This window comes from Thunnus thynnus, chromosome 16, assembly GCF_963924715.1.
Source record: "Thunnus thynnus chromosome 16, fThuThy2.1, whole genome shotgun sequence".
NCBI classification, from domain to species: Eukaryota; Metazoa; Chordata; class Actinopteri; order Scombriformes; family Scombridae; genus Thunnus; species Thunnus thynnus.
The window spans coordinates 29,217,305-29,234,445 of NC_089532.1; the positions used below are offsets into that span (position 1 = coordinate 29,217,305).

Sequence of the window (17,141 nt, forward strand, 5' to 3'; positions counted from 1 at the left end):
AATATGTAAAGTCACTGCATTAACAGTATATAGAGAATAAGCTGTGACATTAACCCTTCGCCTCTGAGGGATGCAATGTGTACCCCTGAATCTCTCCATCATAACTCTGTCTCATCAGAATGCAGACTTATCAAACACACACTGTCAGATCAGTGGAACCTTCCCTTTACAAAGAGGCAACTTCTCCATAATCTGTTCAGGATCAGCATCAGTTTCATTTCAAATCCACTTAAAGGATAAAAAGATGCTCCTTATAACTTGAGATCTTGCTTTATAATCATCAAATCTCTCACTTCCTCTCCACTAAATGTTTTACAGCTACATCCTTCCTGTGTGTTGAGAAGCAAATGCAGCTATGGACAGATTAATCATCATGCAAACATGACATCACAACTTGAGGTGAAGCAGAATGAGCTCACGAAACACACTGCTGCTTGATACAGAACAATTACAATCAGCAACACAATCAGAGTGGAAATGGCTTTCCTGTGTTTTGTTTGTTTGGCACTGTTCGTACACTTTCTGACATCACTAAGACTCATATTCATAAGCTCATCAACATGCTTCTCATGTTCCTGGAACTCTGACAATCTGCTCTATACGTTCACATGTGGAGATTTGTGCTGGATTGAAAACCTCTGGCGGAAAAAAATCACAAAATTTGTCCTGAAAAAAAAACAATATATGACATGTCTGGGTGACACATACAGTGACTCTTCACAAGCTTCTACATGAAGGGAATTAAAAACAAGCAAAAATCCCCCAGGGTTCAGAGGATTAAGGATACACACTTTAAAAATCATAAGATCATCTTTTTTTTCATGCTTCCACAACAAAAGCTTCTGCTTTGAGCTCCGCAGCTTGAAAACACACATACACACACACATGCTTTCTGACCAGCTTTTTATAAGTGCACAAAAGAGCAGAGTGAATAAGTGACCTGATGAACACAATCCAGAACACACTGTGAAACACTAAAGAGTTAAGACTTTTTGTTCTACTTGTCCAGTGAAGAAGGTTTAATTTTATGTTGAAATGATCTCAGATGAAAATGGGGATTTCCCAGAATTTGGCGAAGCTCTCGGGGAAACTCCCATTTTCATCCCAGATTATGTAAAGAGGCCGACTGACCTGTTCTCTCTGGCAGACGGGTGCACCGGCTGTCTGGGGGAGAAACCTGACTATGGAGAAGTGCATGTATACAGAGATTTGGAGTATAATCGTGTAAGGTAACCTGGTTACTCTCAATAATCAGGTTTCTTGTCTGCGTGTTAACATACTGATGTTCTTGCTAGTCAGCGTAGCTGCAGTGCAACACCAGGGACCAGATGCATAAAGGATATGTACACACAAAAGCCATGCATAAACAGGTATTTATAAAGACACCATGAGTGGTGAGAATGTTCACACCTCATGATAGTTCACACGCATCTGTGGGTGATGTGATGAGGTGGAGATGAAATATAAGGTGAGAGACGGGATCTTTTATAAAGAATTGTTTGTTTAATATATATAAATAACCAGCTACACTGATTGTGTGATTTTTTTTTTAGCGTGTACGCAGGTATTTGTAAAACGCCAATTAAAGGAGCATTTATTAAGTGAATTACTTGTGTTTAATTTAATCATTCTTTTCATTTACACAGGAATCAACATTTTATTTTGCTTATTATTCTTTTTATTTTATATCCTTAGTTGTTTTTTAGATATGAGCTACTAATTATTGATGACACTTCTGAGATATCACTGCTGACGATGGTTTACAGTCCATGTGATGAATGAATGATACGGACGCCTCGCTGGTGCTTCTTCTTCTTTCCTGTTAGTTTCATTGACAGCTGTACAGACTGGTGGAGCACGCAGCTTATTCAGGGTGTGTCTTCATCCATTTCTGCTTAATTGTGGGGATGGAAATGAGGCTGGTGCATGTGCGCCAAGTTCCACAATGACTGAGGTTTATAAAACACATGGCTTTATCAATCTGACAAAAAAGAATGTGTATGTATGTTTCTGGCTTTGTGCGTACACACGGTTTAAGTCATGAATCTACACAGAGTTTTATGCATCTGGTCCCTGATTGGCTGAAACAATCAACTTTATAGTCAGTTCTGGTCTCAGCCAGATCAGGACGAAAATCGGCCAGTTTTGATCAGCGGCTGATTGGTGGGCGCACCCCTAATACAGAGTCATTCCACTGCAGAGATATAGAGAGAGGTAGTGAACTCCATCCTCTGAAGAAGACCTGAGATGCAGTTGAAAGCTAGTGCGTGTAAATAATAGCTGACTCTGGGAAAAAACGTATTCATATTTGTTGGAGTTTTATGTCTAACATAGAAACCGGCTCTGGATCAGATAGCTGTTAGCTGTTAAGTGTAAATGCATCCAAGAAGGGTCATGGTTCTGTCCCAGTCTGGCTCTATGTCTCTCTATCAGTCCACCACATGTCCTCGGACATTTTCCCAGTTTGCTGAACTGGACTGAGTGGCCCTTGAAGTTGAAACTGTTGTGAAATGTGATACACCTAGTTAGACGTCTAAGATACAGCAGTGTTTATTTCACGTCTTGTGTATTGACATTCAGGACATTTAGCAGACGTTCTTATCCAGCGACTGACAGCTGTTTGTTGATTGGTTCTCTGTGTGCCATGTTTGAGGAGCTGCGATATCATGAGATGGTAGGTAAGAGTTTTCATGCTGTGATGTGCCTGTGTGTTTAAGTTGTATTCATGTTCATTCATTCATTCATTAGACAGGTTTATGTGTGTCGGTTGATTATGATGAAGATTGTGTTTTCTGGTTTCTTGGTTTTCTGCTACTCTGGGTTTACCTCCTGTTTCTCTGTTCTGCTTTTCCCTCCACACCTGCCCTGCTCCCTGCATCTTCACCAGCCAATCAGCTCCTTTCCTGCTCTCCTGTTCCACCTGCACCTCATCCCCTCCCCACCTCCTCACTTTACTTTGTACTGAAGTCCAGCAAATATCCAGATAACAAGACTTCCTCTCCTGTGTGCCGGTCATTGTTTACAGTCTGATTAGCAACTTGAGACAGTCCAGACATTTTGGCTAATCTCTATAAATAGATATACGCATATGAATGCAGATAAATAAAAAAAAGCTGATAAAAATCTAAATTGCCATCAGACAATAGCCGGTGGGTTCCACCTTTTTTCTTCTTCACATGGACTGGTTACCTGCATGCAACTAAAGTCTGCTCAAACGTGATTGGTCAATACTACCGAGACTACAAATGGAAACCAGAATGCTTCCAGTCTCGTCCGGTTGCCTACAGATTCTGCATTCATATGCAGATATCTGTTTATAGAGATTAGATAAAAATAGAGGTGTTGAGAGAGCGAGTACAAGGACTGAAGAAAGCAAGAGAGAGAGAGAGAGAGAGAGGTACAGACAAGAAAGAAAGAAAGGAAGAGAAAGAGCCTGTGAGCCAACACATCCATCAGACATTCTGAGCCCAGTTTCCTCTGTCTGCCCTGAAGCTGACTATACCTCCTGGGACAGTCTGTACTCATCACCTTCACACATACACACACACAAACACACACACACACAGTTGTGTGAGTGTGAATTATGTATTGCTTTTACACAAACAGTGTCTCAGACAGCAGCAGAGAAGAAGACTACCTAAAGTCTGAACTGTGATTCTGATTTTTCAAATGAAACACTACCAGCTGTCTGCAGAATAATATTCATCCTCATGTTTCATGTTAGGTTTGGAGGTCAGCACTTATTGCTGTGATGTTTTTACATGTTAAGTTGACAATAGATCAAGAAAGGAACTGTTCATTCTAATCTATCTGTCTCCACACCACACACACACTAAGCAGGGTCAGGGACCGGATGCTTTAGTGCAGTACTGCTGTACTGTGGAGGGTGTGTACTGTATACTCCTCTGTGACTGGGGCAGCCCTTAATGTGACAGCAACATAATGAGGCAAAAACACTGAGCTTTGACAACATGTCATTATATTCCCGATGAACAACATGTTGGGACTGAGCTGTTGTGTAAAATTGTGAAGAATGTAACACTAAATGGGCCTTAATGTAAATTCACTAACCTATATAAATTTTACAAAATGTTGAGAGCCACAAAACCTCACTGTACAGTAGAGAAGAGTTCTGGTTGAACATACTGTATGTGTGAGTTTACAACAAGCTTTGAATGAATCAAAGAGGTCTGGAAGTCATCAGAAACAGTGACCTCAAAGAAAACTTGATTTGTGGAGGGGCCAATGGCGTACTAGATACTGATGATTATTTAGCAAAAATCTCATTGTGAAAATATGTTGTGAAAGCACCGATAGTCTGTCACAATATCAATATTGAGGTTTCTGCTCAAAAAGATATTGTGATATTTGATTTTGTTCATATTGCCCAGCGCTATTTAATAATACAGGTCAAATGTTTTTCAAGTTTCCAGTACTTGACCAACCGTCTACAGCCATGCTAGCATGCTAGTAGCTACAGTGCTAACATCAACATGCTAACATGCTCACAATGAACACACTAACATGCTGATGTTTAGCAGGTATAATGTTTTCCATGTCTAGTTTTGTGTATTAGCATGCTAACATTTGCTAATTAGCATTAAAGACAAAGTACAGCTGAGTGTCTACTTGCTCATAAGCCAAAGAAACTGACAAAATGACATTTTGACCTCAATAATTGTCAATAAAAAAACAGAAATGCAAAGCATATGGTGGTGCTGGATGAATAGTAAGACTATCAGCAAAGTCAAACATCATCTGAGAAGCATGAATGTGTGAACACAAATGTTTTGCCAGTCCATATAACTCCATATAAAAACTCTGAGCTGCTAGTGGTGCTGGAGGAAAAGTCAGAGCATCACCATAGTTAGCAGGATTCATCCTCTCAGGACTACAAACGTCTGCACACATTTTCACAGCAATCCATTCAGTAGTTTTCATATTTCATTTAACCAAACTGCTGGGCCAACAGTTATGTCGCTAGCTTTCACCTCTTTATCTTCTAGTTTTTCTTTCTGAGTAAAAATAATCTTCCACATTACAGTGACTACTATCCTCCCTCCAAAAGCCCACCAAACCTATGGTTCAGTCCATTCCCATCAATGTAACTGAACCTAGTTGACTACAGAGCAGTGTGAGCAGAGCTGAGAGATGGAAAACACAATCAGTGGGATGTTCAGAACAACAGAATGTACAGTAAGGCCTCTTGACAGACATTTCAGTGAAATGCTTTGATTTCACTGTGTGTGTCACACACAGGGTGGAGATGAACATCCTGAAACATCACCATTAACTCAATCTGGCTGTGCACATGTCCAGAATAGATGCATATAGATGCACACAAATGTGCATATAGGAAACACTAACACAGTATAGACATGTGTCTCACATACACACACACACACACACACACACACACACACACACACACACACACACACACATCCCCCTCAGGGAGTATGTCCTCACATGACAGAGTGAGGATGAAAATAGACTGAGGGTACAATGAGTACTAGTTGCTGTGCTTAACCCTTTGAAATCACAGGAACAGCACTTCAATGAATAAGTTTAGAGACTGGCCAGACATGCAGAGATGTGAAAACTGATGCACATTTGTTTCTTCACGTTCATGCTTACTGCTGATGCATGGCAGTGTTGTCAGCGATGGAGGCAGTGTGCTTTCACAAACGAGATAAGAGAAGTGGATTTGAAATCAAGTTTAGCCTGGACTGATGTGTTGAAGACAGACATGTGGATATTAGAGCTGCAATGATTAGACGATTAATCAAGTCCACAGATAATGAATTGTTAATAAGTCTAGCTTCTCCAGTGTGAGAATCTGCTGCTGCTTGACCAACATCCTGAATATCTTTGGGACACTCAAGAACAGTGATTACCAACCGAGGTGCTTGAGCTATTTGAAATAACATATAGAGAGAAGAGAGAAAAGCCCTTTATTGAGATCATCTGTGAATATGTCATAGAACAGTTCATGTTTTGTTTGTGTTGCACAAACATGCTTTTTGCACATGCTTCTGTACACACTTTGTATATGTATTACCATAACATGCATGTTTTGTAAAATAGTGGTGTCCTGTAATCCAGTGTGGGATGGGCCAAATGTTTGGCATGACACTAAAATAAAAAATAAAAAATAAAAACTATATAGAGAGATGAAGTTTAGTTGTTGTCTAGTTAGTGAGGTAAAAGTCCTGGAACAGACAGCTGGATGAACAGATACAGAGCTGAAACTACACATGCAAACTTGACCCAACTGACCCAAACTTTAGTATTTACTCAATCAATTCAAATATGATGGCAGGCTATAAATATTCTACAAGAGTATTGTGTGTTACACATCTAGTTGTAAATAAAAGAGTTTCTAGTTTGTAGTGATGTCAGTGGACTGTTTAGACCAGTCACAGCAAGGAAAGCACAGGTGTAATGAACACGTATACTGGCTGTGTTCCAGGGCTCTGGCATGGCAGGCAGCCATCATTACTGTTCTTCATTACACCTGTGCAGTGACTGTTAACGTGTCTGCAGCGTCATACTGCACATCTCCTCAATCTTTCATATGGCTCTGGAATCACATCGCTTGTGGAAATGTGGATTGTGTATCGAAGCTCATTTCATAAAGCCTGGCGGGTTTGTGATGGGTCAAATTTATACCAAATATACAAAGATAAGCTAGCTTTTAAAAAGTGATTTCTGTAGTAGATAAGACAATGAGCTCAAAACAGTACTTTGTTTACAAAATACTACGTTTCCCAGTAAAATGAAAAATCATTACACAGCTGTTTCTCCACCTAACCCACAGATTAACAATCTACTGAAAGTTACAATAAACATCTCAGTTTAAACTAATACTGAAATCATTAGTTTAATGTGAAGGTTGCTGCTTTTCTCTGTTTTATATCTTTGTAAACTTAATATATTGGGTTTTATACTGTTTGTCAGTTCAATTAAGCAGAGATGTTAATGAATCTGTTAGTCGGTTGATAGAAATTAATCAAACTATTTTGATAATCGATTAACTGTTTTAGTAATTTAGTTTTGGTCAGACAAAACAAGATGTTTGAATACATATCCTTCGGCTGTGTAAAATGATATCACTATCTCCTGACAATTCTTAAACTAAACGATGACCAAGAAAGTCATTTTTCCCCTTTTGTTCTCTTTTGTGTAGTGACACTCAGCTGAATTTTCAAAGTAAAATGTCTTCATAAGTCTTCCAGACAGCAAATATTTTCTATTGGTGTACTCAACCATGATTTTTTATTTTGAAAAAGTCTTAATTTACCCAGATTTCATAGCAAATATTCAATAACTAGACATCTTTGTGCAATGGCTGAATAAAGACATCTAACTGGTTAAAGTCTATCTTTGTGAAAGTGACCTGTTTGACTGTTTAGCCCAGAGCAAGATATTGTATCTCAACAACTGGCCAGATGATTACTGACCTAATATCAACCACCTTTTACCTGGCCAAGAATTTCACTCGAACAAAAGGAATATAAAAAGTATGTTCATAGATATTTTCACAATCCTCCTATAAATGATTCCTAATGGTTCTGATGACTCCCTGAATTCTCCTACAGACATCAGGAGCATCAGATTTCCATACATATTCATGCTCTACACTCCACAAGCTTTGCTCTAACACCACCTTACATTCCTGCTTAAGATGATTTAAATAAGAATTCTGGCAATTTAGTATTGCATTCCATAAAGTTGGAGAACCTGCAAAAGACCAATTAAAAACAAACGGTCAAAATCTGTGCTGCAGAGGCTGAGATATCCTGACTTTTAGCCCTTATGGGTCCAAAACGCTGGATCCTACAATTCCCATAATGCAACTCAATAACATCTTTTGTCTGATGTCTCTGACCCCAGTTTCAGACTTTACAGAACATGTCATCAAATGTATTATTTTTATAAGGAAAATTATTTTTTCATTCTTTTCTCTAACATCACCTGTTTATAATTATTACACATATCTTACTTTTTTAAAAAATTCTACTCTTTTATTATTATTAATGTGTTCATATGTTCAAGTGTTTTTCAACTTAAGAAGTACTTTTAATTTAGTAAAAGTACTGGTTCCACTAGCCAATTATTGGCTATGTGAAATGAATATTTCATGTAATGGCCAGTCATTGCTTGTTTAATGTGTTGACGTTAATGGTTAAAAGTTCTGAAAAAAAGATATGCCCCTTTTAAATAATTCTGTATGTTTTGTGGACGATCCTGTTTTCAATAATATAACTCCAGACAAGAAAGTAGGCAATATTTACAGAAAAGCAAGAGAGATATTTCAGTAGTCTTTGCTGGATAGAACTGTCTGCAGCAGAAGCGCTGGTGGTAAATATTTCATTGGCCTCAGTCACCTCTCATCTGCTCCATTCAGCTGAACTGTATGTAAACCATGAGAGAGAACAGACCCCCCTACCCACCCCCAACCATTACAACCAAGTGCTGCCTCTGTGCTCTGATGTAGCTGTTTTCCTGTTAGGAGAGAGATGGAAGATGGAAGAGAATGGCTTTGTATGAAGGAAGGATAAAAGGATAACAAAGAGCTAAACTGTTCACAAGAACGCATGTTCACAACGGCTTGAACAAGTCATATAAACAGCTCCAGTTACAATATATTCTCTTAATTAAAGGCGTGCGTGTTAATTAGATGTTACATTTCTATGTACTATATTAACTGGGCTTCACTGAGAAGAAGACCTCATTTATTCATGTTTTAGACCTGTGAGGTCGCGAATTGTCATGTAGGTGAAGCGCAGAGCATTTAGACAGATTTTCACAGTCATACACAGCGGTGAACTAAAACAAGATAAACGACATATAGTCCCCACGCGCGTTCTTGCTTTATTCCGTGGTGGGTGTTTGCTGCTCGGCGGCTGAGGGCGGGAATGAGGGGGTGGGAGGCTGGGTCCTTTGTCCCTCTGCAGCCCCCTCCTCCCCCAGCATGACAGGAGCGCCAGCCGCGGTTGTGGCAGCATTTGTCTCCCGTGCAAAACATGTGTCCCCTCGTTTAGTCTACCTTGCTACATGTTATGGAATTCACTGTGAGCATGATGTGCAGTTAGCTAATAATAACTGAATAAGTGAAATAAAAGACCGTCAACTTCCTTGTAGAATTAACGGACGCGTGTGCTCTGTCATAGTGACTCCACTCACGGGGTTGGTCATTTACTGACATAAAGCACAATAACGTTAGGCGACTAGTGTGTACCAAGCAGCTACCACGATGTCCATTCTTCCTAATGATATGAACCGGTGTTACTATTTGGGTTTTTGTGCATACATTTCTTTTTTGAAAAGTTGTGTCTTTAGCAAAACTAGCTGTCCAAAAACACAAAGCCACTTTGCTAGAGCTTCTAACGTTAGTTCCCCGACATAATATCGAGGCTCAGGGAAACACATTTTTGAGCGAAACACATTGAGGCACAACATCTAACTGTTAGCTAAGACACCAAAACAGCATCTCTGCTAACCTGCGAAGACAGCACGGTGTGAAAACCACAGCAGGTAGAAACACAGAGACACCGTTAAACCAACTCCAGTCTGACTACAACACAAACAAGTGAGTGAAGCCAGTGCGAGCAAACAGATTAGTAGAGACAAATCCAACGCTGACAAGCGGCTCATGTAGTCTGCTTTATTCAAGCGTAGTAAAACCCAGTGGCTGCTTATTATCCTTGTAACGCGGGCACCCACTTACCCGTTTTTCCTGCTCGTCCGCGGTCAGTTTCCTCAGAAATAAGAGTGAGTCCACATTGTGTTTTATCTCCGCAGCTCTCAGACAACAAGAACCGCTGATTTTAAAAGACTGTAGGCATCAGTCGGTGTGTGATAGACGGGTCTCTAGTATGTGTGTGTGTGTGTGCGCGTATGTGTGTGTTAGAATGAAACGCCTTTTCTCCTCCAGGAGCTGCATTGTTGACATTGGCTTCCTGACGTCATGCTGGCCCTCATTCACAACAACGGCCACCCCCCCTGCTCTTAGGTAGTGGAGCCCCCGCCTTGTGATGCAGCGGAGATGTTTGGTGAATAACGCCCCCACTACTACCGTGCAGCAGGGTTGACTTCACTGTTACACCCGGAGACTTTGTCTTTTTTATGAATTATTTTCAGTATTGATTCATTATTATCATTATTTTCTTGATTTATCAAATATGCGTTTTGTATATAAAAATGGCTAATAGAGAAATAATTCCCATAGCACAACACATGTTTTGTGTTTTGTGTTTGTTTGTCCAAACTCAAAATACATCAGTTTACCAGCATATCTAACAAACAAAGGAATCAAATTCTCATATGAGAGAAAGTGAATGTTTGGCACCTTTGCTTGAAGAATTAGATTATCAAGTGTCTATCTATCTATCTATCTATCTATCTATCTATCTGTCCATCCGTCCAGGCGTTTGTCTATGTAGGGCCAGCCCTATAAATGCATCTGTCCCTTACTGAGTGATGAAGTTACACCATTGGTCAGACAGCCAAGTATCCCAGAATGCATTTTGCACTAACCGGCAGCGACCATCAATGGCGGACATTTTGAGCCAGGCTAATAACTGTAATTTTCGCTCTAGGACTGTTAATATGGCACTTTGTAAAGTTTTAATGTTTTTTCAGGCTAGAAAGTAACCATTTAGATTTAGATATGGAAATTTGCCCCAACGTTTTTGATGATGTGAAGAGTTTTTGGCACACTTCCCGGGGGCTTGGTCGCCACATGTCGCCACTTCCTGTATCTGTCGTTTCAAATTAAAAGCCCTCTAGTGTTTCATACACGGTCCAGCCATATACCAGGTTTTGACCTAGTCTTGTTTGATGTGCGTAGGCATTTTTCATAGCAGCCATTTCGACTTGCAATAGCAGGAAGAGCACAGGTGTTACTAATAACTGTAATGATGGTTCAAGTGTCCCAGTAATTTATTTATTTACACTTGTGCCTTTCCTCCTGTGACATGTCAAAATGTCTTGTTACATTGTCTTCCACAAATAAATCAGTGGTCACAAGGAGATTTTTTAAAGCTGATTTTGGAACAGTATCTTTTTTTATTTTCAAAAAATAAAGACATTCCAAGAGAGTTTTAGTACCTACAGTACATATATGTGTGTGTGTGTGTGTGTGTGTGTGTGTGAGTGTGTGTGTGTGTGTACAGGTCATAAACATGCATGCACAAATTGTCAGAGGATGGATGCTCTCTCAGATCACTTAGTATGAGTCCCTGTAAATCCTGAATATTTTGTCTGTGAATGAGACTTTTGTTGGCTTTCACTAACTGTCAGTTTACTGAGTTTTAGTATTTTTGAATTTAGAATTATATTATATATATATATATTATATATTACTGTAATATTCATCCAATGCTTTGTAAGAGCAACGTACAATAATGTAATGCACTGATGTACTTTTCTATTTATTTTTATGTGTGTGTGTGTCTTAAGGTTCAGTTTGTCAATACTGAAGTTCATGTATTGAAACATGTATCATCCAATGGTTCAATAAATAAAAAAAAGAATAGACCTTTTTCACAACAGACATTTTGACTTGTCAAACAAAGGTGGAACTCATCACATTGAATTGATGCATCTTTAATGTTGTTCGTTCCACCTGTGGGTTTCCTAAAATGTCTGCTGAGAAAAATGTCCAAGAATCTGATTCATCCGGGAACAATAAAGAAACTGTCAGTACTGTGTTTGAATTTTAAAGCAAAAATGCCAAACATTCACTCGTTCTCTCTCTTCCATTGTGATGATTTGCTGCTTTTCTCTGCTTTACATCTTTGTGAACTGAATATCTTTGTTTTCTGGACTGTCGGTAAGACAAAGCGAGCCTAAGATCTCATCTTGGGCTCTAAGAAATTATAATGGGAATTGTTTTTAAATTTTGTACATTAAATGATGAATTGTGACGATACTAAGCAGATTAAGCAATAATGAAAAGAATCCCACTCTGATGCTGCAGAGCTACTAGGATTCGAGTAAAATGACATGTAAAGTACAAGATGGACAGATTTGTAACAGGAAGCAAAGAAAAACAGGTAATGCTAATCAAGCAGTCATAACCAAAATATGAAGAAGCCTATCTTATTCTCAAGTTCACTGTCAGTAACATAACACACTAACATGATGAATAAGGATCAATGGACTGTATACAAGAAACCTGAAACAACCTTAAGACACCGCCCTGATGAAGGCAAGAGAGCTGAAAAGTTATGATGCATAGAGTGTGGCATAATGTATTTAATAATAATGATAATAAAGTTTATTTATGTAGAACAAATCAAAATGAAAATGAAATGGAAAGATATACAGATAAATGCATACATGTAGACACATTTACCCAGATTGAATAAGGTTATAAAAAAGGCTTACAAAAAACATGCATTTTCAAAAGTAATATAAAAGAAAAAAACACTAGACCCCGCAAAAAGTGATTTAAAAGAAAATACTGATTTTGCAAGTCTGCGTTCATCAGGTAGGTCGTTCCGTAGCTGAGGTGCCCTAACTAACCTCTGTCCCTTAAGTCTTACACTTTGACATGGAAACCACCAACAAGTTCCTACCTGAGAACCTCACACTGTGTGCAGGTTGGTAAGGGGAAAGTGATTCATGAAGTGCTTTAAAAGTAAAATCTAATATTAAAGTCTCAAAATCGATTCTGTTATAAACTGGTAGCCAAAGACATTACATTAAAGTAACAGTCTCAAAGATCTCTGCTTTGTTCTCTTTGGCAGCACCTATGGCGATAAGCGTTAATTACAGGTGTGTTTTTGGACCTCACTTCCCAGAGATCCAAACAGTACCACCTGTGTGACATCAGTCAGTTGGCAGTTGGCAGAGACTGGAAAAACAGTACGCCCCTTCACACACAAGTGAATTGAAGAAAAGTGTTAACTTCCTTAACTTAAACTATGACTAAATAAGTTTGTCAACTACCTTTTATTTCAATGACTAAGACAAGACGATGACGAGATGGCACCAACATCTTTAAACACTGTCTGACTTTATCAACATGCAATATAGTTGACAAAAAAAAGACTACAATGTAGTTTAAAAAATAAATACTTTACCGACTTTTTCTGTCTTTATTTTCATTGACAAAAAAGAGGAGACAAAATATTATAGGCTGTTTTTTTTTTCTAAAGTACAATCCAAATATCCTGTTCATTGGATGGCATGTGCAGCAGTTTCATGTCTTGTGCTGTGTGTGCCATATCAGAACTACACCAGCACAATGAGCACAGTGAGGAGTACATCAATTATTACAGAAAGCAAGTTAACGTTAATAATGACAACAACAGGGCTTGGGAGAAAGAAACAAGCTGACGTTTGGGCTCTTTTCATTAAAGTGAGGCTGAGAAAAAAACCCAAATCCATTGCTTTATCAGAAGGGAAGCAAAGAGGCCATAAAATAGCTGGTGAGAATACCACAAACCTGAAGAGACTCACCACAGAGAAACTGAGGTAGGTTCACATCTTGATGTTAAGGTTAGGTTGGTTTTAAGTTATATTAAGCCAACTATAAGGCAGTGGTGTTACATTATGTAGGCTGTGTTTTACAGCCAAACCAAGCTCAATAAGCTAGGCTAACAAATTGTTGTGAAGAAACTGAAAATGAGCAACAAAGGTAAAGTAGGAATGACTATGGTCTCTCCAGCTGATCCAGAATGCAGCTGCACGTGTACTGACTAGAAAAAGAGATCATATTTCTCCCATCTTAGCTTCGCTGCATTGGCTTCTAGTAAAATCCAGAATATTATTTACAATCCTTCTCCTCACCTACAAAGCCTTTAACGGTCAGGGCCATTACATCTTAAAGAGCTCATAGTACCCTATTACCCCACTAGAACACTGCGCTCCCAGTATGCAGGCTTACTGGTGGTTCCTACAGTCGCCAAAAGTAGAATGGGAGGAAGAGCCTTCAGCTATCAGGCCCCTCTCCTGTGGAACCATCTTCCAGATTCGTTCCGGGGGGCAGACACCCTCTCTACGTTTAAGTGTAGGCTTAAAACTTTCCTTTTTGATAAAGCTTATAGTTAGGGCCGGCCAGGCTCACCTTGGACCAGCCCTTAGTTATGCTGCTATAGGCCTAGACTGCCGGGGGACTTCCAATGATGCACTGAGCTCCTCTCTCCTCTTCTCCATCTGTATGCATTCATTTACTATTAATGCATGTTACTAACTTGACTTCTTCCCTGGAGTTCTTTGTGCTTTCTCATCTGCAGGAAACCCATTAAACCATACTGGCCCTTCTCCATAACTTCTGCCCTTCTCCAGCTGTTCCTGCTGTTGTTGCTGTTTGTTGATGCTAGTCATGTATCTATTGTTGTTGTTGTTGTTGCTTTTGTTGTTCTGCTTCTCTGTGTCCCCCACCCCCCCTCTTAACCCAACTGGTCAAAGCAGATGGCCGCCTACCTAGAGCCGGGTTCTGCTTGAGGTTTCTACCCGTTAAAGGGGAGTTTTTCCTTACCGCTGTCACCAAGTGCTTGTTCATGGGGGAATTGTTGGCTCTCTTTCTCTGTAAATTAAAGAGAACGGTCTAGACCTGCTCCAAGTGAAAAGTGCCTTGAGATGACTTTTGTTGTGATTTGGCGTTATATAAATAAAATTGAATTGAATTGAACTGAATAGTTTAGACATAATGTTAGATGGGCTAGTATCACTCAACAATGGGACATTGCTAACGTTAGTTGCAATGGCTAACCATTTGCTTAAAGCCATGTTATACAGATTGTTTTCAGTAGATGTTTTTGTAGGTAGCTAGTTTGTGTATCATTCTCAAAGCCCTAAAAACAGCTTTTACAGCATGTAGTCTGCAAAATACAGCAATTAATAAGCTAGTTAACTTTTAAAAAAGACAAAAATGTCAACAGTTTTCATTGACTAAAACTATACTAAAATAGTTTCTTTTCTTTGACTAAGATAAGACTACAATGCTCTGACTTCTAGTTAACTAAAACTTGACTAAAAACAAACAAACAAAAAAAAAGGAAAACTAACAAGGACATTTGACACAGGACTAAGACTACATTAAAAATAGCTGACAAAATTAACACCAGTTGAAGACATGGATGCATTGTGTTAGTGCGTCTGTTGTGTTAGGTCCATCTACCCTCTCTGGCGGACCACCCACTGCCAGTGATGGAAAAGGCGTCACTAACTGTGCACCGCTTTGGATTTTGCCCGCGAATGTTGCCACCGACACCCAGTTCATAATACCACAAATGTAAGGGCTTTCATCAGGATGGCATTTTATTATGAGCATGTAAGCATGCTGATATTAGCATTTAGCTCAAAGCACTGCTGTGTCTATTGTGTCTTATCACACACCTTTGCACAGGTGAAACTAATGCAAAACATGCAGTTCATGTTCTTGATAATATTAGTTTAATAAAGCACAACTTGGCTTCTTTTGTTATTAGTTTTCCTGAATACCTTGATGAAAAGCCAGTCATTTTGGCTTCCAAAGTGGGGCAGGACAGAAAAGGTATGGGAGCAACTTGTCTAAAGTAAGGTCAGAAATAATGACAAGTGCTGATCATACATTCCCAGAGATGTCTTCAGATTGCTTATTTTGTCTGACCAACAAAATCACAATGTTCTATTTACATTGATATGAAGTCTGAATAAATCTCAGCATCACAGTATTTAAATTCTTGCTATCAAATATTCTTTAATGTTGTTTTATTTTATATCATAACTGATTAATAATGTCAGGGATTAGTTGGAGTTATCATATGTTGATATTTGATTGCGCTAAGAACAAAAGGAGCAGTCTCTATAGCTCCTGTATACAGGTGTAGAAATCAGAGAGTAAAACAAAGAAATATAAATGGGATCATGTAAGGAATAATTCCTGCTTGGATGAAAATTAAATCACATGTATTTGAAGCCATATTTGCAGTGAGCTGAAGCCATTCTGAACAGGACAGTAGGTACGATAGCGTTTCTATTATCGAGTGTAATCCTGAGGGAGCTGGCAGAGCTGTTACATTTTATCAGTTTGCCACAGACAGGCACCTCTTGGGCCTCATTCTGAGCGGCTGGATTCAAATCAGCCCACATTCTCAATGTCAAGATGTTATAAATAGCCAGAACTGATTTGTACAGCTCCTCTGGCAGCTACGATCAGCTCAGCGGGACGTGATGTTCTCAGGGATGGATCTAGGGGTTGCCTGATAGGCTTGGAATGGTAAAGATGAGACAAGCTAGCTGGTAGCAGACTCCTGAAGGGACAAGTACACCTCAGAGGGATGATCACACTCACTGTGTTTGTTGATACAGTGAAATTATTTGCATTCAGATAAAGATGAGTCTTGACATTACTATTGTTGGGATGTTGAACAATCACCTCTTATATACAATATGTAAGTCGCTCTAAACAACAGCCGAATGAAACACAATTTAAAATCAAATTAGTTAATTGATGAGGCTGGTTATATTTTATTTTATTAGAATATTAGAAAAGACAAAAACCAACAATGTGTTGGTTTGTCTTGCAATAGTTTCTGACTTCCCTACTGTCTCTGGCACTCAGCCTCAGTCCCACTAGTTCCTCCTGAAGATGTAATTCTCTTAAAACAGCTCACACTTTTTCATTTTTAAAAAAGACTCAGTAATTTCCTAAAACACCTGGTCATTGTAGTTTGTAACGAAGAAGAGGAAACAGTAAATTTGTCGGGGACTATTTTCTGCAGTGGATTAATCCACATTTGGTGCTCTAGTAAGTATTTCTGGCAGGAGGACAGTGTGTGTGGGATTGAGTCAAAATAAACTACAGTGTGTGTGTGTTCATGGTAATGAAGGAACATGTCACCCAGTGCAACAGTGTTTAGTTTTTGGACAACAATGGAGCTATATGGCACAGAGGAATAAGATATATCAGGGTTTGATACACATGCAATACTGGTTAGTAGATCAGTTCACTGGCTGCCTCGTCACTCAGAAGACCCTGTGGTCCTTCATCTCAGTCAAGGCTCTTCTGTGTTCCTGCCCGTCAGTGGTGGAATGAACTCTCCACTGAAATCAGGATGGCAGGTCACTGCCCATCTTCCACCTTTTCAGACTGTACCTCGACTACCCATGAGAGCACTCAATGTTTAGTTTCTTTTCTCTTC

The 17,141-nt window shown here is 39.2% G+C and overlaps 1 protein-coding gene and 1 long non-coding RNA gene across 2 annotated transcripts in view; one reads left to right on the forward strand and one right to left on the reverse strand.

The window, feature by feature from the left end:
• Positions 1-9,949, reverse strand: part of bach2a (BTB and CNC homology 1, basic leucine zipper transcription factor 2a) — a 69,145-nt gene extending 59,196 nt beyond the window's left edge. Inside the window, exon 1 of the mRNA XM_067613873.1 lies at positions 9,734-9,949. The gene's annotated coding sequence lies outside the window, so the exon portion shown is untranslated. The remainder of the gene's footprint in view (positions 1-9,733) is intronic.
• On the forward strand, positions 8,496-14,583 carry LOC137199531 (uncharacterized). Its single transcript, XR_010931801.1, has 4 exons — positions 8,496-9,595; positions 9,941-10,058; positions 12,813-12,876; positions 13,374-14,583. It is a non-coding gene; the product is annotated as an uncharacterized lncRNA (long non-coding RNA).
• Positions 14,584-17,141: the final 2,558 nt, after the last annotated feature.